At 43.0% G+C, this 22,548-nt stretch overlaps 1 protein-coding gene across 2 annotated transcripts in view; it reads right to left on the bottom strand.

Moving 5' to 3' along the window:
* LOC110501870 (R3H domain-containing protein 1) overlaps positions 1-4,728 on the bottom strand; it is a 60,301-nt gene extending 55,573 nt beyond the window's left edge. Inside the window, exon 1 of one of the 2 annotated variants that reach the window (XM_036959308.1) lies at positions 4,601-4,728. The gene's annotated coding sequence lies outside the window, so the exon portion shown is untranslated. Of the gene's footprint in view, positions 1-3,937; positions 4,144-4,600 lie in introns of those variants that run through there. The other variant, XM_036959307.1, reaches the window with a different exon arrangement.
* Between the last annotated feature and the right edge of the window lie 17,820 nt (positions 4,729-22,548).

Here is a 22,548-nt window from a genome sequence, read left to right as displayed (position 1 = left end):
TGAGAACATTACAGTCGGGGACGTAGCCTATCTGGAGAGAGAAACGAAAGATGAGACCAAGGCATGATACTAGACGGGTGTTTCTTTATTCAGCGTTTTTTTTTTTTACCCTGACAGATAATCGTGTCTCTCTAGGAGCTAAGGCAAGGCAAAGTCTGGACCTCATGGCACACAGCAGTGGCTGCTCAGTGCTGGGAAGTCACTTCAGTTGCAACCAGAGGACCGACCGACCGATAGCACTTGTTTGAACGCCTTGTCTCAGCGGAGTATCTTGCAAATTGGCTTAAATGTCCTTAAGTAAATGGGTGTCCTGATGCATTAGTGTATGTCCTAACCCTCAGACACAGGCAGAACCAGTTCAGGGCAATTCAACAGTATAACAGTGACAGTCAGATTGTTCACTTTCAAATGTATGTAAAACAAAAACCAATGATTGCAAAGTTAAACAAGCCACATAACTATTCACAAGGACTACTTTTAACAATTTCCACAGACATTATTACAAAACACATTTACTTCAAGAACAGTGCAGATTAGGGTGTGAACATTTAAACATAGAAATAAATCCCTAAACATGAACGATCCCAAACCAAAAAGATAACTGCACTGTGAAGAAAAACTATCGCAAATCTACCACTAACAGACCAATGACTATTACCAAAAATATTGTGTTATGATAGTCCATATCATCCAGCCCTATCAAACTTTACAATCAAATAAACAGCTACTGAATCTATTAGCCTTATAGAGCACATATTGCAAACAATTCATTTGAACTGTGTATCCTTGAAAATCGCTAATCAATAGCCCTAACCAAAAACAGCCCATGTTTTTTTCTGCAAACCGGCACGTCATATTCTCTTTATTGTGACACACAAAGTGAGAGGGTTTATGGTAGGGGAAACAGTGTTGCAATAGTCTGTGACAAGCGAACCTGGGAGCTTTGTGTTCACATTGCCCTAAAAAGGCAACCGGACCGTGGAATTCAAGCGAACCAAACTCAGACCCTCTCGTTTGGTTCGGGGGCTCTTTTGAGGGGTCTGAAATCCTTTGGCGTTCACAAACCACAAAACGTTTTGCCAACCACACTGAGTTCACATACCTAATGCAACAATGCTGTAACGTTACGAAGAGATATGCATTTTTCTAATTATCTACCACAGATAAGCACTCCGCACATCATCGTCATTGACAGGTCGAAAAATGTCCCGAGTGAGAGCAGCAAAGTCCTGTATGACAATACTTTAATGAGTCAAATGAGAAGGTGATTAAATGCTAACTTTGCGAGGTGTAATAGAGCCTAGTGGCAACAGTGCAATAAGGGACAGGGTGAGAGTCACAGCGCAGTTGATATACTGCAATTGTCAATGGTAGAGGATGTCGGCGTCAATAGCATATCTAAAACCAGAAGACTACAAGATGCCATGTCCAAAAAAAAAAAAACACGACAGCCCCGATGAAGCAATTGTACAATGATTGCTTGGCAAGTGCAAAGCCCGAGCTCTCAAACACCATACGTAGCTTGAACAGATTGTTGGACGTCTAGGAACACGTTTGTCACAAATCACTGCAATGAGCCACCACGTCGATGAGAAGTGGGACATGAAGTACATACTGAGAACATGGAGGCACACAACAGAACATAAAACAGCACTAATACCATCGTTGCTGAGTGGGGGATAGCAGTAAGGTAAGTGCGGTTACCACAGTCAAAGTCAAAATTGGCTGTGTATTCATTAATGTAAGGTTAAGGCATAAGGTTAGCATTGTGGTTAAGGTTAGGATTAAAGACAAGGTTTGATTTAAATCACATAAGAGAAATTGTAGAAATAGACAGGCTTAATGACATTGTTGCTGTGGTACCTAGTGGGACCAGTATGTAGGTGCCAGGACTGGGGCAGATTGAACTGCATTGCCCCCTAGCGGTCATATACAGAACCACATTGAATTCATGTCTTTTTTTTTTTAAAGTTTAAACGATAAAAGGCTGTTTAAATGTTGATAAATGTAAATTTGTCACATCCCTAGGGCAGATGGAAAGTTTGGTAAAATAATTACGTTTTGTGCTTTTGGTGCCGTAATTCGGTTACCAAACTTTGCATAGGCACAGTTCAAGTAAATGTGTTTTTGTCATTCACTCTGTTACAGTGGAATTGCCCTTCAGCAGTTTGACAGTCAGTGTAGCTACCCTGACAAACCCCACATGTAGCTATTATGAACCACTCAAAGGCAGACAGGTGTCTTAACATTGAGGTGCCGCTGGGCAACCCTAAAGAAAACTAGCCAATAATGTGGTTTTGAAATGTGCAGTAGTTGCAGGGCTGGGAGGAGAGGAAGATCTTCCCCCAGGTGATGAACTATTTATTGCTTTGGAGGATGTACTGTTATCTATCTTGTGGGATATCAGTCAGTGAGGCACAATAGAGAAACCATTTTCTTGGCCATTACACCTCATCTCTTCCTTCACCATGTGAATTTCCACCACAATCTTTTAATAAAAGATGAAAACTGGGTATAAGGTAGACCACATACAATACTGTGTGTAGACCTGTGACACAGGAAATAACCTGTCTTGCTGTCAATCTATGAGCAACGTCTGTTCATGGTAGCCTTATAAGGCATCCAAAATAAATCAAAAAAGACAAATACCATAGATTTGGCCTAAATATAGCACATGACGTGCAAACCATTGAGCAGATAGTCTAACTAATGTTAATATGTGGACATTGGAAATGTAGTGTATCCTGTTCCAAGAGGGGAAATCCTACAATTGCAAAAGTACTTAAATTACTCAGCGATGAATCATACATTTGGTAAACAATCCTATAAAATCACAAGTTTGCAGGCATATGTCCATGCAAATATCAAACTAGGAAGAGGTCAATGATTATCGATGCCTGTGATTATGAACTCCTCTCCTGCCAAGGTATGATTAGGTCATATTTATTTTCCCATTGTAGAATTACCAAGTACCCTACATTGGTGAATCACCTACAATGAAATAGTGATACAAAAAAATATATATGCTTGATTGTTTTGAAACGGGTGTTTAGTGCTAGGCTGGTACAAAACTCCGAATGCCCACCAGTAGCTATTTACGGGATACGTTTCAGCATGCGAGTCAGCCAGAAGTAGGCCTAAATATCTCCATTCTATTTCCAAAGTTGGAGGAACACCACAGACGATAAACGTCATTGTCAACTTACTGTAGTGACAACGATGTAACTAACTACTGCACATGGATATTGTAGCCAGATAGGTTTAGTTCGGCTAGCACTGCAAGCTCTCCAAACATGAAAGTTACATTTCATCGCATTACAAAATCCAACCTCACCGGTAACTTACGTAGTTAAGGTTACTTTCAAACAGCAATAACTTGTTCCATATGAACTGACGTCAGTTACCGGTTATCAACTCGACCAGGTCACATAACTACCTCGACTGTCTTACTAATAGAGCGTAACGTTATATTATTACACGTAACTCGCTAACTAAAACTCGCTAACTAACTTGTAGCTCGGACTTTGTGCATTGACACTAGCTACGAACGAAGCTAATTGGTGGCTAGCAAGTAATGGCAGGCCTCGCATGGTAACGTTAGCATATACTCGCTAACAAGACACTTCTGTAAAAAAAAAAGACCCAACCAGCCGACTCAGTTACAAATGTTAGTAACCAGTTTTTGGTAGATTTTATTTTTAAAGGACGACTAGCTAGTTTGCTAGTTCTGTCAGCACGACACGTCAGGAAGAGTCCCTTGTTTTTATGCGACTGGTTAGCTAGCAAGCTAGCTACTTTCAGTTAGGCCAAAGCTTCGTCAACACATTGCCTTCCTCGCCATTGGACGCCGTTTAGTTAGCAAGCTTACTTAGCTGCGCAAATTATGTTCATAACAAAATAACATGTTACATTTATAAACCATTAAAATTGTCCTTACCGGCTGCGATAACTTTTGAGTTATTGTTCAGCGGTGTGTATATTTTTCTATTTCCAGTCAGAATCGGCAACATGAGAGCTTGGCGAGGGGGAGGCAGCGCGTCTGCAACGGTCTGACAGATCAGTGGAAGGCAGAGTGGAGCCAATGAGTGACATCGGCGGGTGCGTCCGTACATTCACCATCTACTTCTATTTCAGAGCACTGTCGTGTCTGCCAAAGCATTGACCTAATTGATGAATTTACGACGCGCAACACCCGTCGAATAAAATATGACCGGTGTCAGTAAACGTTGGCAAAAACAAAAAACGTAATTAAAATTGCTACCAGCAGTTTGGTTAATCACAAACGCTCAAGAAAACAGTCTAACTAGCTTTGCTAGGGCGAGTAAAATGGTCAGAGTGAGGTGTTCTCTCATTAATGTCTGTAAATAGTTAGCCAACTTTAACCAGTTATCTTGACTGCTGATGTGAGGTCGGAAGGCTCATATCAACCCAACTCCTCGGCCAGAGCTTTCAGCGTGCGCTCTAAACGCTTTGATAGCAAAACGCTCTGAATTTAGGAACATAATCTGACAAAGCTTTGACTTTACTAACGACCGAGAACTCACTCTGACATACTTGAGGCAATTCACAAACGCACCCCGAGTCCTGTCCAATCACTTACCTACTAGTACTAGCTGTGAGAAGTCAATTATTGTACACTTTTTTTGTTGTTGAAAAAGTTGCTCTCTGACTGAGACCGGGGCGAACCCCTCTTTAAACTTCTACAGAGTACCACAGTATGAGTCGTAATACCCATAAAACTGAGGGGTCAAACAGGGAAATGGTTCCTATCTATCGTTTTTCCACCATTCATTTTTCCCAAGGTATTTTAGAAACAAGTCAAATAAGAGCAGGGTTTCGTGTAGGCGTACCCTGGCGTCACGTTTTGATAGCCGTGTAAATCTCTCTAGGACAAGGTGACTTTTATCAATATATTCGCTTGTATTTACTCCCCAAAAATGAAATGCTAATGTAGCTATCATAAAGAACAACAAATGCCATGTTGATCTGGATGAGACTGCCGAATCGAGGCACAAGTAAGAATTTATTTTTATTTATTTAACCTTTATTTAACTAGGCAAGTCAGTTAAGCACAAATTCTTATTTACAATGACAGACTGGCAAAAGGCCTCCTGCGGGGACTGGCCTGGGATTTTTTTTTAAACTATATAAATATAAGACAAAACACACCACAACAAGAGAGACAACACAACACTATATAAAGAGAAACCTAAGACAACAACATAGCAAGGCAGCAACACATGACAACACAGCATGGTAGTAACACAACAACAACGTGGTAGCAACAGAACATGGTAGCAGCACAAAACATGGTACAAACATTATTGGGCACAGACAACAGCACATAGGGCAAGAAGGTAGAGACAACAATACATCACACAAAGCAGCCACAACTGTCAGTAAGAGTGTCCATGATTGAGTCTGAATGAAGAGATTGAGAAAAAACTGTCCAGTTTGAGTGTTTGTTGCAGCTTGTTCCAGTCTCTAGCTGCAGCGAACTGAGAAGAGGAGCAACCCAGGGATGTGTGTGGTTTGGGGACCTTTAACAGAATATGACTGGCAGAATGGGTGTTGTATGTGGAGGATGAGGGCTGCAGTAGATGTCTCAGATAAAGGGGGGGTGAGGCCTAAGAGAGTTGTATAAATAAGCATCAACCAGTGGGTCTTTAGATGGGTATACAGAGATGACCAGTTTACAGAGGAGTATAGAGTGCAGTGTTGTGTCCTATAAGGAGCATTGGTGGCGAATCTGATGGCTGAATGGTAAAGAATCTCTTAGCTGCTCGAAAGCACCCTTACCTGCCGATCTATAAATTATGTCTCCGTAATCTAGCATGGGTCGGATGGTCATCTGAATCAGGGTTAGTTTGGCAGCTGGAGTGAAAGAGGGGCGATTACGATAGAGGAAACCAAGTCTAGATTTAACTTTTGCAGCTTTGATATGTGCTGACAGAACGATAGTGCATCATCTAGCCATACTCAGCAAACTAGATACAGTCTATCACAGTGCGATCCGTTTTGTTACCAAATCACCTTATACCACCCACCACTGCGACCTGTATGCTCTAGTCAGCTGGCCCTCGCTACATATTCGTCGACAGACCGACTGGCTCCAGGTCATCTATAAGTCTATGCTAGATAAAGCTCCGCCTTATCTCAGTTCACTGGTCACGATAACAACACCCACCCGTAGCACACGTTCCAGCAGGTATATCTCACTGATCATCCCCAAAGCCAACACCTCATTTGGCCGCCTTTCCTTCCAGTTCTCTGCTGCCAGTGACTGGAACGCATTGCAAAAATCGCTGAAGTTGGAGACTTTTATTTCCCTCACCAACTTTAAACATCAACTATCCGAGCAGCTAACCGGTCACTGTAGCTGTACATAGTCCATCTGTAAAAAGCCCACCCAATCTATCTACCTCATCCCCATACTGTTTTTATTTTATTTACTTCTCTGCTCTTTTGCACACCAGTATCTCTACTTGCACATCATTGTCTGCTCATTTATCACTCCAGTGTTAATTTGCTCAATTGTAACTACTCACTCCTATGGCCTATTTATTGCCTACCTCCTCATGCCTTTTGCACACACTGTATATAGACTGTTTTTTCTACTCTGTCATTGATTTGTTTATTGTGTTATTAGCTTGTTTATTGTTTACTCCATGTGTAACTCTGTGTTGTCTGTTCACACTGCTATGCTTTATCTTGGCCAGGTCACAGTTGCAAATGAGAACTTGTTCTCAACTAGCCTACCTGGTTAAATAAAGGTGAAATAAAAAATACTCCCAAGTACTTGTATGGGGTGACTACCTCAAGCTCTAAACCTTCAGAAGTAGTAATAACACCTGTGGGGGGAGGGGCATTCTTCTTACCAAACCACATGACCTTTGTTTTGGAGAAAGCTTGTTGGACACTAAGAAAGCTTTGTTGTAGAGCATTTAACACAAAATCCGGGGAGGGACCAGCTGAGTATAAGACTGTACCATCTGCATATAAATGGATGAAAGAGCTTCCTACTGCATGAGCTATGTTGTTGATGTAAATTGAGAAGAGCGTGGGGCCTAGGATCGTGCCTTGGGGTACTCCCTTGGTGACAGGCAGTGGCTGAGACAGCAGATTTTCAAACTTTATACAGAAAGGTAGTTAGCAAACCAGGCAAGAGACACCAATACTCCTTAGCCAGCCCACAAGAATGGAAGGGTCTACCACATCAAAAGCTTTGGCCGTCAATAAAAATAGCAGCACAATATTGTATTAGTATCAGGTGCTTAGTATCAGGGGCAATGGTGACATCATTGAGGACCTTTAAGGTTGCAGTGACACATCCATAACCTGAGTGGAAACCAGATTGCATATCAGAGAGAATACTATAGACATCAAGAAAGCCAGTCAGTGTATTGACAAGTTTTTCCAACATTTTTGATAAACAGGACAAAATAGAAATATGACTATAACAGTTAGGATCAGCTTGATCTCCCCTTTAAATAAAGGACGAACCGTGGTTGCCTTCAAAGCAATGGAAACCTCCCCAGATAGGAGAGATGGGTTAAAAAGGTTGGAGATAGGCTTGGCGATGATAGCGGCAGCAACCTTAAAGAAGAAAGAGTCTAAACCATCTGACCCAAATGTTTTTTGGGGGTCAAGTTTAAGGAGCTCCTTTAGCACCTCGGTCTCAGTGACTGCCTGCAGGGAGAAACTTTGTAGTGGGGCAGGGGAAAAAGAGGGAGAAGCATCAGGGATAGTCGCATTAGAAAGGGTAGGAGATGAGGAAATGTTGGACGGGCAAGGAGGGATGGCTGAGTCAATTTGGAATCCTGACTTAATAAAGTGGTGATTAAAGAGCTCAGTCATTTGCTTCTTGTCAGTAACAACCACATCAACATTAAGGCACATGGGCAGCTGTGAGGAGGAGGGTTTATTCTCCAGGTCTTTAACCGTTTTCCAGAACTTCTTGGGGTTAGACCCAGAGAGAGAACTGCTCCTTAAAGTAACTAACTTTGGCCTTCCGTGTAGCCTGAGTGCACTTATTTCTCATTTGCCTGAACGATACCCAGTCAGCATGAGTATGCGTGTGCCGAGCCTTTCGCCAAATGCAATTATTGTGGTGGAGTAACTCTGCAAGATCACGGTGGAACCAGGGGCTGAACCTGTGTTTCATTCTCATTTTCTTTTGGGGGGTGTGTTTGTTAACAATACCACAGAACATTTTTTTAAAAGAAGGTCCAAGCATCTTGGACAGAGGGAATCAAGCTGATTCTATACCATTTTACAGAGGCCAGTTCATGAAGGAAGGCTTGCTCATTAAAGTTTTTTAGCAAGCATCTATGACAAATCAGGACAGGTCGTTTCACTGAGCTGCCAATACGAACACAGGCTGTAAAACAGTGATCACAAAGGTCATTACAGAAAACACCAGACTTGGTGGAGACAACCGAGCACTGAAGGTGATCCTTGGTAAAGATTGCCACTCCCCCACCTTTGGAAGATCTGTCTTGCCGAAAAAGGTAAGTTCAGAGTCAATCGCCTCAACAGTGCATGAGTGCTCGAGGTGAGTCGAAAACTCGGTAGAGATGTGTGAGTGTGGTGGGGGTACCTGTACCAGTCAGGGGGCGACAGACCAGGGCAGACTGTGAACAGATCGCCAGGTGGAATCCAAGTAGCAGGCAATGGGAGAAGGTGTCACACCCACATGGGAGAGGCTTTTATTTCTGGAGGAAGACTCCTAGAAAATTCCAGTGAATGGTTTTGAACAGCAGCAGGGGGCTTCAGAGGATGCTTTAAAGACTCCTGCCACTTGTTTGGCTCAAAGGCCTCGACACCTTTTACTTCACACCTTAGTGCTAATTGAATTTGAATCTGGTCTGTCCTTGCATGCCTGGGAGCCTAGACTCAGCATTCAGTCCCCATAAAATAAATCATTGTAATGTACTTTATTTTTATTTTTTATTCTTGGCTTTCAAAAACAGCGTCAGACCCAACACTACTCACTCAGTTCCAGGTTGGATGATGTCCTCAGGTCTCTGCTGTTTGTTTGCTAGAGCACCCTCCGTATAGCTTTGGAAGCAGTAATCTCTCCGGTTAATTTTGGTCAAAATTGGGTTGTTGGTTTGGAGTTTTGATCTAGAGCGAAGGCCATGCTGTGTACCTGCCGAAAAATCCAAGAGTATCTAACTCCAAATCTATCCTTTTGTAAAAAAACATGTTGAAAAATGTGAGAGCTCACATGCGACTGTGTCTCTCTCTCTCTGAGGGGGGTGTGTCCCCACAAGGACAATAATCTCAGGATTAACTATCTAATGTTAGCTAAATGTAGTAATGAGTAAATTGGCTACATTTCATTAAATTGACAATTATGTGAACTGTCTTTAGCAGTTTCCATACAGCATGGGTGCCTCCATCCAGCAAAACTACATTTCCACTACACTTCCTGAGTTACACACTGGTTTTCGGAGCATGCTAGATAGGTAATTAGCACAGGCCTCTTATATTCCTTCTGTTTTCAGTAAACAAGCGCTGTAACATTGAGATATGGCCGTGTGGGAACACTAACCCTATCAAGGTGTGTATCAATTTAACCATTTTGTTTTTTTTAAATGATTTCTCGCTAATATGAAAGATAAGGTCCTTATGTTTCCAAAAATGTAACGCAAGTGATGCATGTAATGTTCAGATCGAGCGTCGGGAATCATAACAAAACTCCCCCTTACAGAAGACACCTTCGTCAATTGACTCTTATGTGTACTGTAACGGAACTGATCGTCATGAACAAGGGCTAATGTTTTGCATACACATAATGAACTGACATGATGTCAGCTGGTTCTTTTGTGGCAGGGCTGAAATGCAGTAGAAATGTTTTGGGGGGATTCAGTTCATTTGTATGGCAAAGAGGGACTTTACAATTAATAGCAATTCATCTGATCACTCTTCATAACATTCTGGAGTATATGCAAATTGCCATCATACAAACTGAAACAGCAGACTTAGTGAAAATTAATATTTGTGTCATTCTCAAAACTTTTGGCCACGACTGTACATATTACTAGGGAAAAAGTGACTTGGCAACAGGATAGATAATAAACATTAGCAGCAACATACAGTGGGGAGAACAAGCATTTGATACACTGCCTATTTTGCAGGTTTTCCTACTTACAAAGCATGTAGAGGTCTGTCATTTTTATCATAGGTACATTTCAACTGTGAGAGACGGAATCTAACACAACAATCCAGAAAATCACATTGTATGATTTTTAAGTGATTAATTTGCATTTTATTGCATGTATTTGATCACCTAACAACCAGTAAGAATTCCGGCTCTCACAGACCTGTTAGTTTTTCTTTAAGAAGCCCTCCTATTCTCCACTCATTACCTGTATTAACTGCACCTGTTTGAACTCGTTACCTGTATAAAAGACACCTGTCTACACACTCAATCAAACAGACTCCAACCTCTCCACAATGGCCAAGACCAGAGAGCTGTGTAAGGACATCAGGGCTAAAATTGTAGACCTGCACAAGGCTGGGATGAGCTACAGGACAATAGGCAAGCAGCTTGGTGAAAAGGCAACAACTGTTGGTGCAATTGTTAGAAAATGGAAGAAGTTCATGATGACGGTCAATCACCCCCGGTCTGGGGCTCCATGCAAGATCTCGCCTCGTGGGGCATCACTGATCATGAGGAAGGTGAGGGATCAGCCCAGAACTTCACGGAAGGACCTGGTCAATGACCTGAAGAGAGCTGGGACCACAGTCTCAAAGAAAACCATTAGTAACACACAACGCCATCATGGATTAAAATCCTGCAGCGCACGCAAGGTCCCCCTGCTCAAGCCAGCGCATGTCCAGGCCCGTGTGAAGTTTGCCAATGACCATCTGGATGATCCAGAGGAGGAATGGGAGAAGGTCATGTGGTCTGATGAGACAAAAATAGAGCTTTTTGGTCTAAACTCCACTCGCCGTGTTTGGAGAAAGAAGAAGGATGAGTACAACCCCAAGAACACCATCCCAACCGTGAAGCATGGAGGTGGAAACATAATTCTTTGGGGATGCTTTTCTGTAAAGGGGACAGGACGACTGCACCGTATTGAGGGGAGGATGGATGGGGCCATGTATCGCGAGATCTTGGCCAACAACCTCCTTCCCTCAGTAAGAGCATTGAAGATGGGTCGTGGCTGGGTCTTCCAGCATGACAACGACCCGAAACAAACAGCCAGGGCAACTAAGGAGTGACTCCGTAAGAAGCATCTCAAGGTCCTGGAGTGGCCTAGCCAGTCTCCAGACCTGAACCTAATAGAAAATCTTTGGAGGGAGCTGAAAGTCCGTATTGCCCAGCGACAGCCCCGAAACCTGAAGGATCTGGAGAAGGTCTGTATCTAGGAGTGGGCCAAAATCCCTGCTGCAGTTTGCAATAAAATATAATGCAAATGAATTACTTAAAAATCATATAATGTGATTTTCTGGATTTTTATTTTAAATTCCGTCAGTGTATCAAATACTTGTTCTCCCCATTGTATATGCATAGCACTTTAACCTTATCTACATGTACATACTACCTCAATCAGCCTGACTAACCAGTGTCTGTGTGTAGCCTCGCTACTTTTATAGCCATTGCCCAGCGACAGCCCCGAAACCTGAAGGATCTGGAGAAGGTCTGTATGGAGGAGTGGGCCGAAATCCATGCTGCAGTGTGTGCAAACCTGGTCAAGAACTACAGGAAACGTATGATCTCCGTAATTGCAAACAAAGGTTTCTGTACCAAATATTAAGTTCTGCTCTTCTGATGTATCAAATACTTATGTAATGCAATAAAATACAAATTAATTACTTAAAAATCATACAATGTGATTTTCTGGATATTTGTACCTATTATAAAAATTACAGACCTCTACATGCTTTGTAAGTAGGAAAACCTGCAAAATTGGAAGTGTATCAAATACTTGTTCTCCCCACTGTATGTGATGAGTCAAAGGTTTGTGCAAAAATGGTCAATGCAGATAGTCCGGTTAACTATTTAACTGACTATTTAGCAGTCTTATGCCTTGGGGGTAAAATATGTTCAGGGTCCTGTTGGTTCCAGAGTTGGTGCATCGGTACTGTTTGTCATGTGGTAGCAGAGAAGTCTATGACTTGGGTGGCTGGAGTCTTTGACCATTTTTAGGGCCTTCCTCTGACACCACCTGGTATAGAGGTCCTGGATGGCAGGGAGCTGGGCACCACTGATATGCTGAGACATATGCACTATAATCTGTAGTGCCTTGTGGTCGGACGCTGTCACGTTCTGACCATCGTTCGTATGTGTTTTCCTTGTTTTAGTGTTGGTCAGGACGTGAGCTGGGTGGGCATTCTATGTTGTGTGTCTGGTTTGTCTATTTCTATGTTTGGCCTGTTATGGTTCACAAACAGAGGCAGGTGTTAGTCATTGTCTCTGATTGGGAACCATATTTAGGTAGCCTGTTTTGTGTTGGGTTTTGTGGGTGATTGTTCCTGTCTCTGTTTGCACCAGATAGGACTGTTTAGGTTTTCGCACATTTATTGTTTTGTTATTTCATGTATAGTTCCTTTATTAAAGAACATGAAGAACCACCACGCTGCATTTTGGTCCGCCTCTCCTTCACCACAGGAAAACCCTTACAGACGCCAAGCAATTGCCATTCCAAGCGGTCATGCATCCAGTCAAGATGCTCTCAAAAGGTGCAGGTGAAGAACTTATTGATGATCTGAGGGCCCATGCCAACTCTTTTAAGCCTCCTGAGGGGAAGAGGCATTGTCGTGGCCTCTTCACGACTGTGTAGGTGTGTGTGGACCATGATAGATCCTTAGTGATGTGGACACCGACGAACTTGAAACTCTCGACCCGCTCCACTGCGGCCAATTGATGTGGATGGGGGCGTACTCGGCCCTCCATTTCCTGTAGTCCATGATCAGCTACTCTTCTTGCTCACATTGAGGGAGAGGTTGTTGTCCTGGCAACACTGCCCGGTCACTGACCTCCTCCCTATAGGGTGTCTCATCGTCATCATCCGTGATCAGGCCTACCACTGTTGTGTTGCCAGGAACCTTGTACCCCAGGGAAGAGTAGTTGCAGCTTTCACAACAGCTCATGGGGATCCTAATAAAATACCAACTTAATGATGGAGTCGTACATGGCCACACAGTCATGGGTGAACAGGAGGAACAGGAGGGGAATAAACGCGCACCCTTGAGGGGCACCCGCGTGGCGGATGTTGTTGCCTACACTCACCACCTGGGGGCGGCCCGTCAGGAAGTCCAGTATCCAGTTGCAGAGGGAGGTTTTCAGTTCCAGGGTCCTTAGCTTATTGATGAGCTTGGAGGGCACTTTAGTGTTGAGAGCTCCTTGAAATCTGCAGCTCTAGCCTTTAGTTCAGTGCAGATGTTGCCTGTAATCCATGGCTTCTGGTTTGGGTATGTACATACGGTTGCTGTGGGGAAGACGTCGTCGATGCACTTATTAATGATGCATTTGTATGCGTTTGTGTGTGTGGACGACAGGTGATCTAGATTTATTTTTCTCTCCGGTAGTTGCACAGGTGACATGCATGCAGAAATAATATGGATTTCCGTTTCCCTGCAATAAAATCACCAGCCGCTTGGAATGCCGTCTCTGGATGAGCGTTCTCTTGTTTGCTTATGGGCCCATACAGCTCTTTGAGTGCGGTTTGAGTGCTGGCATCAGTTTGTGGTGGTAAATAGACAGCTACGAAAAATATAGGTAAATAGTATGGTCCAGAGCTATTCCCAAGTCGAATGTAGATGGCTCTGATTGGGGAATCGATGTTAGCGTTGTCGAGCAGTAAACAGGAAACTATGAAAAACAGATTTTAAATGCTACCCCCCCCCCCCCCCCCCCCCATCCACAAATCAAAATTTAATATGGATGCCAATGTTTTGTTCTGGCTTCGTGTGCACACGTTTGCACTACTTCCCATCTGGGTAAGCACGGTTGCCTACTGCAAGGCTGATTAGCTAGGACAAACAGGTGTGAAACATAGTTGTGCACACATACAAACAACACAACATGGAATCCATGTTTGGTTTTGATTTGGAGGGGGGCTCAGTGTTATACAGCTAGATGGAGAATACGATATCCGTCTAGAAGCTGGGCTAACTCAGACAGTGCCCTGTCTTACAGCCAATCTATTTGAGGGTGGGATAATATGATATTATTATTTTGGATAATATTATATTAATACTTTGACTCCAATTATCGATTTGTAACACTAGGTAGCGTTAACTAGCGCTAGTCGGCTGTACCTGTAAAACACATAAAGAGTGAGAACACTTTTATTTCCAAGACTGAGGGAGAGGTTGTTGTCCTGGCAACACTAATGTTCTCATGCTCTCTCCTTTCTCTCTGCAGCGGGCAAATAGTGAGCAATATGTTTGGAACATCAAATTGCAAAAAAAATCGCAGTATCAAATAATACGTATCAAATCGTGAGCAACGCAATACATATCGTATCGGCACCTACATTTCGGAATAAAAATTGTATCATGAGGCCCCTGGCAATTCCCAGCCCTACAATCTATTCTCTCTGACTTTACCCTCTGAGCCATTTAAATTGTCCACAGTTTTTTGGGGGATACAGTCTGGATATTAGTGATCTTCAAATGTACAGTATATTCATGATAAACAAGAGCAAATGCAAAAATTACCCAGCTTTATTTAGAGCACTACTCATTTCCCTTGGCCGTGAACATTTTCAACCTAAAACGTTCCTCTTCAGACAATGGCAAAAACTCTTAAAACCATATAAATAGAGGGAGAGGGTTGGCCCTACCAGAACCTTTATTTCTATGCTTCAAACCTCAACACCCCCCCCCCCCCCCCACACACAAAGCAATACAACTTTAAAACACCTTGTTATGTGCTGAGTATGCTATTATTCAATCTAACAGTTTTCCACATTTCTCTCTCTTGCTCTCATTCTCTCTCCACACGTCTTTCTCTGCCTGCATAACATCTCTCTTTCTGTCGCTTTCGGATTCATTTATGTGGGGGGGAATTGCTTGTAAACCTCAATGGCGTCCATGCAGCAGAGAGAATAGCCAGGTTGGGGTAAAGACAACCGTCTCCCTGTGGCCCCAGACTGATTGATACTTTAGAGAAGCGAAGTAACTGACGTGCATACTCCTGTGAAGAGACGGGTGATCTGATGCCCTGTTATCTTTACATAACGTCTGAGTGGGAGGACAGGCAGCGTCATTCAAGACGAGGGCCAGTGCCGAAGCCCTGCATAAGAAGCTGAGAGAGGAAAGCTCTGTTTGGAGCTGTTCGACGTGTAGGCAGGCGCCCTCAAACTGGAATCTGGTTCACCGAGGGGAGAACTAACAAATGAAATTATGCAAAACACTCCAATAAATTCATCAGGCAAACCCGGAAATGGAAATGGACACTACGGCTTTGAATAAACAAAGTGGGTTTTGATTTGCAGTCAAAAAAGGATATTAAAGAGTAGTTATGCATTTTGAATCACTGCTGTATGGTTCTTGAAGAGCTTTCCTGTCTGTAATATAGCCTGAGCAAACAATCCTATATTTAGGAAATTGATTTAGACTGAGAAAATGTTATGAATTAAGATAATGAATGAAATAAACAGTGAGACACAGCCTAGACCTATAAAGATAAAACTGTTTACATTAATATCAGTGAATGACAATTCATATTTTCCCTTTGAATTGGAATGACAGGATCAGAATTACAATTAAGGTATTGTTGCCTCAATTCAAGATAGCTGAAGATTGCATTCTACATCAGCCATTCAGTGAGAAATCCCTTTTGTGGCCAGAACAATACAGTAATCAACAGAACATTACATATTTGGTCTTATCTCCCTGGCCCATGCTGATGGCTTGACAGCTGCAGACCAATAGACTGACACCCCAGGTGCATGCGGTGGTTATTTCCTCCTGACAGCGCAGATCCACCTATGTGTCCCAAATGGCACCCTATTCCTTATATAGTGCACTACTTTTGACTAGATGCCTATGGGCCCTGGTGAAAAGTAGTGAACTACATAGGGAATAGGGTGCCATTTGGAACAGTATTCCACATAGAGGCAGCAAGCAGTGTCCCTCAGATCCCACAACAAAACCAGACAGAGCGGATTTCAAATGCTGCATCTCCTTCTAATATGGCTTCTCCCTGGAGGGGTCACAGTTTTTTACTGCAGACAGAGTGTTACCTTCCTCACACCACTCTCCGCCCTGGTTATTTATCTGTAAATTGATCGCAAGCCCCCGGTTCCCTGGGATGTGTCTGATGCTGACTCCCTGGTTGAAATTGGTAGTATAGGCTTTAGCCTTGCTCTTACTTAACCAACCTTTAGCCTGGTATAATGGAGCAATCTGCTCCCCTCTGTATATCCACCGCCAACCCCCAGATGGGCTCTTGCCGTAGTATTTATTGCTGTTGTACCTATGGCGTATCAGCTCCCTGAGACTACACTTTACTGGCCAGTTGACCCGCCTCATACATCCTGTATTGTGAGGGGTTTTATTTTATTTTTCTTCAGGGCAGATAGACCTCAACGTAAATATTTGTTTTTCCGAATTCAGGAAAATAAGGTGTTTCATTGAAGTCTTGAGATTGCATTTATGCTGCGGTTGATGATCCATTTAGTCTGAATGGTGCCTGTACATTTGTGTGGGTTTGCCGAGGTTTTGTTGCTCACGCTAATCGGCATCACTCCCGCACATTTTAATCATCGTCATTGGAACTAGTTGTATGCCTGGTTGTAATTTAGAACACACAGTGGCATTGATGGTAAACCGTGTTAAAAGGATTTGCTAGAAAATACATCAGATGACGACGCCAAGCCATGTCGGTCCTTGGGCAAAGTCAAACCTGAACAATGCGTTAAGAGAAAAATAAATAATTTCAATAATATTTTTTTTCAAGACCCCCCCCTTGGGCCATTGCATCAGGGCTAAGAAGAGTTTGAGGAAGAAGAGTTAGGTGGCTTGTTTTGGGGTGAGTGAGTGGGAGTGAGGAAGTTGAGCAGTGGTGTGCGTACACAGTATACGTTTTATGTCTTCAAGCCCCACTCTGACTCACCCCAGTGGGCGAGGGCCAGGAGAACATCAGGACACCCACGCCCTCAGCCCACACTCCCCACAGCTCAGCTCTACAGCTACTGCCCTGGAGGCTGAACAACACAGAGGGACGGGGAGGACAGAAAATAAGAAACACAGCTTCTTTTTTTTTTTAACTATTAAAAGTCAACCGTCATCAACGTTCTGTATGTTTTCCTCTAGATGCTGTAGGGAACATAAGTGTGTGGGTACAGTGCCGGACCTAAACTACAGATATTTATTATTAGACACAGAGTGAAAGGACCAGTCTTTGAAATAGACATCAATGTCTGAAATAGACAAGGGTGTCCTGGCCACGAAAAAATATTGCTGCTGATAATGGAGGTCTTTCCTCCTGTTGTATCATCATACACCTGAAGACAAAAGACAAAACCATAGGTCTACAGGAAAAAGGCAAAAGACAAGTACATCATGGCTTTACGAGTGACCTCAAACCTCCTACTCCAATCGCTTGCCAGTGCTTGTGCAAATAGTCTAAGGCACAAAAGTCACACAGATGAGATCCACCTTTGGTGATTTGCAATCTGTGTTTTAAAACTTGCTGGCTATCACCAGACTAACCACCCTATCCTCCCATTCTCCTCCAGTCACAGACGGATTACAATCTCAGCCCCAACTGGATGCGATTCAGCTGTGCTGGAGAAGCTGTGCCGGGGAATTGGATATGACATTTTCAGCAATACTGCCTTAGTGCCTTTCTTCAGCTCCCCTTTCAACCTACCAGCACACCAGGAACACAAGTGGACGGCTTTCTTGTGGTATTGATTTTTCTTTTCCAGAGATGTAGCAACCAGCTTCCCAGGAGGTCTGTATTGGATTGCCATTACAGTCCCCAATACTGTGTTATTTGGCCTTTTACCCTTCTGTGGGCTACCTGAATAAGACTATAGCTTGTCCAAGGCACAGATGTACAAAGGTGGTGGTTCTTGTTTCTGTGTATACAACTCCCATAAAAACAGTACAGAAGCTACACATTTCTGACCTTTTGGCATTTAACCCTACCTGTATAAGGCTACCTTATTGTCCCAGGAACAAAGGCAAAGAGGCACACACTTGTTTCTACCACCTCCCAACAACTTCTTCAGTAGCTACGGAGTAGTCTCCGACATCTTGCTCAACTCCCGAAAAAGACTAACCAGCACAAAGAAAGTTGGTGATAAGACCTCTGTAATAAGCGTGATATGAGGCATCAGTGAACCTGAAAGGCACAGGGAAGGGGAGGTAAAGCACAGCTGTGTTCACAGTAAAGATACAATTACATTTGTGGAGACTAAGCCAAGTGGAAACGGAGTCGCAGCAGCGCCGCAATTATGGAGGAGCATTCTAGCTGCTGCTCATCACGCCACAAGGTGATGAAATACACTGTGAATGCAAATTGGCGTGGTTAGTATGGTAATGCACGTGGATCACGACGTACCCGGTAGAGGGGTGCAAAGGGAGGGAGGGTCAGTGACAATTAAGGCAGATAATTAGCCCAAGTCGTGAGCTGGAGTTACCATGGCATTGATGGCTATCTTTGTTATGAGAGCTAATGCATTGTAACGTTTTGCGTTAAGACATCACGACGGCGCCTCCTCATACATCAGACAGGAAAATGTGTGAGTGTTGAATTATGTGTTTGTCTTATTTCCACTGTCCTCGTTCCCTGTCAGGCCTGTCACCGTGGTGCACCTGATCCTGTGTCAAAGGCTAGTAAAGAAGCCGAGACTGGCACCAGGGGCGGACCACAGTTGATGCTAATGCCACTTTTCATTTAGCATCATTACTCGGCTGCTAACTACTAAAGCAATCTGTCTCTTACTGAGCTCTGTCTTAGAATGAATAAGAGATACAGTTTAACACCATAAATACTCCACTGGAATTCATCATCGTCTCTTCTTGAAGAAGGCATGAATCATGACCAACAGAACCAAGGGCCTATACAGCAACTGATGTGTAACGTCTGACCAAAGAATACTACAGAAGAAAATATGAAAATAAAATATATAATATGACATTTTGGACCTGAAAAGAAGCTGGCAAATTCATTATTATACCCCTTTTAATAAACTCTCTATTCAGAGGAGGCGCGATAATCTTGTATAGTTCAATTATGTCGTTATCACCAGATGGGACCCTCTGTGGTCCTTTCAGGGCTGCTTCTGTTCTGGCGTCTTCAGGCCCTTGTGGGTTTGGAAGATAACATTTAGGAGTTCTGCATGTTATTGTGAGGCAACCATGACCCAGGATGCCATGCTGTTTGGAGCTTGAGCCGCCGTGCGCCCCTCCGTAGACAGGGATGATGAATGCTCGGCGAGGCACCGGGTCCTGACTGAGTCTCGTCCATTGTGTATGGAGGCAGGCCAACAGGGAGAATGGAGCCCCATCAATTAAAAAGAGACACCACTGGCTACAATGACATTACTCAAATAGATTCAACTAGGGACCAGCAGGAAAATAAACCTCAGCGTCCCAGATAGATAGATATTTGTTATTCACCAAATCAGCACTAATGTTGGTTGTTTCTGGGACTTTTAGAGGCACAACTGGTGGAAAAGGGGAAAGCATAATATCTGTAAAAGGAGAATAAAACAGGCCGTGGTTACAACCTAGGCAACGGAAGCCAACAACACCATCAGCGTTGATTTGCACAGGTCTGCCAGACTCATAATTGCAGAGCTGTAAGGGGGGGGAAACTGGGTTAAAGGCAAATAATGATGAAAATGATAATAATTCAGTTTGCACATAGATGTTTTTGAATGGCAAAGCCTCAACCTGTTGATACCCCCCCCCCCCCCCCCCCCCCCGGCCTCAACCTGTTGATACCACCCGGCCTCAACCTGTTGATACCCCCCCCGGCCTCAACCTGTTGATACCACCCGGCCTCAACCTGTTGATACCCCCCCGGACTCAACCTGTTGATACCACCCGGCCTCAACCTGTTGATACCCGCCGGCCTCAACCTGTTGATACCACCCGGCCTCAACCTGTTGATACCACCCGGCCTCAACCTGTTGATACCCCCCCGGCCTCAACCTGTTGATACCACCCGGCCTCAACCTGTTGATACCCGCCGGCCTCAACCTGTTGATACCACCCGGCCTCAACCTGTTGATACCACCCGGCCTCAACCTGTTGATACCACCCGGCCTCAACATGTTGATACCCCCCGGCCTCAACCTGTTGATACCACCCGGCCAAGCATCACATTTATTCATCCATCTGCACATCAGAGACAATTTTTTGATAAGCAGTCAGGTCAGATATTTCAATTGACGCATGTATCTCGTGGTGTGTTCAAAGCAATGAAGAGGAGGTGATAATTAGGAGATCTGGCGCTTTTTCTAAAAGGTGTCAGAATGCAATTGCGAGAGGAGGGAAAAGAGAATGCAGGTGTTTGAAATAAAATTATATTTACAGGGTTTACAGAAATGATTCACATCCCTTTGACTTTCTCCACATTTTCTTGTGTTATAACGTGGGATTAAAATGGATATAAGTGTCATTTTTGGGGGGGTCAACGACCTACACAAAATACACAAATTCTAACATTTGTAAACATGAAATATGAAAATTAACCGGTAATATACTGTATCTTGATTAGATAAGTATTCAATCACCATGAGACATTACATGTTAGAATCCACTTTGCCAGTGATCACAGCTGTGAGTCTTTCTGGGTAAGTCTCTAAGAGCTTTGCACACCTGGATTGTACAATATTTACACATTCTTTAAAAAATTCTTCAAGCTCTATCAAGTTGGTTGTCATTTTCAAGTGTTACAATAGATGTTCAAGCTTATTTAAGTCAACACTGTAACTAGGTGACTCAGGAACATTCAATGTTGTCTTGGTAAGCAACTCCAGTGTATATCTGGCCTTAGGTTTTAGGTTATTGTCCTGCTGAAATGTTAATGTGTCTCACAGTGTCTGTTGTCAAGCAGACAACCAGATTTTTCTCCAGGATGTTGCCTTTGCTTAGCTCTATTCCATTTATTTTTATCCTAAACAACTCCCTAGTCCTTGCAGATGACAAGCATACAAATAACATGATGCAGCCACCACCATACTTAAAAATATGAAGAGTGGTACTCCGTGATGTGTTGGATTTGCCCCAAACATAACACTTAGTATTCAGGACATGAAGGTTTTTTTTTTTAAATGCCACATGTTTTGCAGTATTACTTTAGTGCCTTGTTGCAAAACTGGTCCTCAGTTTTCTCAAATCACAGCCATTAAACTATATGTGTAATTGTTTTAAAGTCACCATTGACCTCATGGTGAAATCCCTGAGCGGTTTCCCTCCTGTCTGGCAACTGAGTTAGCCAAGATTCCTGTATCTTTGTAGTGACTGGGTGTATTGATACACCATCCAAATTGTAATAACACGATGATCAAAGAGATATTCAACGTCTGCATGTTATTTTATTTTGACCCATCTACCAATAGGTTCCCTTTGCGAGGCATTTTAATATTTTTTTTATTTTTTTTTACCTAAAACCTATTTTTTACTTAAAAATTGCACTGTTGGTTAGGGCCTGTAAGTAAGCATTTCACTGTAAGCTCTACACTTGTTGTATTCAGGGCACGTGACAAATGCACTTTGATTTGATTTGATTGGAAAACCACCCTGGTCTTTGTGGTTGATATCTGTGTTTGAAATTCACTGCTCAACTGAGGGACATAACAGACAATTGTATGTGTGGAGTACAGAGATGAGGTAGTCATTCAAAAATCATGTTAAACACTATTATTGCACACAGAGTCCATTCATGCAACTTATTATATGACTTGTTAAGCACATTTTTACGCCTGAACTTATTTAGGCTCCTTGCCATAACAAATGGGTTGAATGCTTATTGACTCAAGACATTTCAGCTTTTAACTTTTTATTCATTTGTAAAACTTTCTAAAAGCATAATTTCACTTTGTCATTACGGGGTATTGTGTGTAGGCCAGTGATACAACAATATGTGGAAAAAGTCAAGGGGTGTGAATACTTTCTGAAGGCACTGTACATCATCAATCATTTCTTTGGAGATGAGTTGAGAAGATTCTAGCAGTTCACTGTTGTGTCTGTCTCCAGTCTCCGACTGCTGTTTGGGAGTTTGTGTTTGGTGTTGGGTAGAGATATTGATCCATCCTCTGCTGTGCAGTTCCAGACAGATTGCACCACCTAATCCCATCTAATTGTTGAAATTCGGGTTTTGACGGAATCCTGCTGGCATTTCCCTTATGGCACCATGTTGCGGGACTATTGCCTTGGGAGCAAAGGTGGAAAAATACCTTGCATTCATTAGATACACAGTAGTTTATCATGCTGGAGTTGCTGATAAACTTGTCGTTCTGTCATTAGGTTAATCTGCAGGTAGGTTTACTTTTCACTATCGTCAAATTACATTATCGTCATACAGGCCTGCCTTTCTGCAGTTAATTTAGTCACTTTCCATGCTGT

Source organism: Oncorhynchus mykiss, chromosome 22 (assembly GCF_013265735.2).
Source record: "Oncorhynchus mykiss isolate Arlee chromosome 22, USDA_OmykA_1.1, whole genome shotgun sequence".
Classification (NCBI taxonomy): Eukaryota; Metazoa; Chordata; class Actinopteri; order Salmoniformes; family Salmonidae; genus Oncorhynchus; species Oncorhynchus mykiss.
Note: the sequence above shows the minus strand (reverse complement) of the source record. Positions and strands in the feature narration are given on the sequence as shown.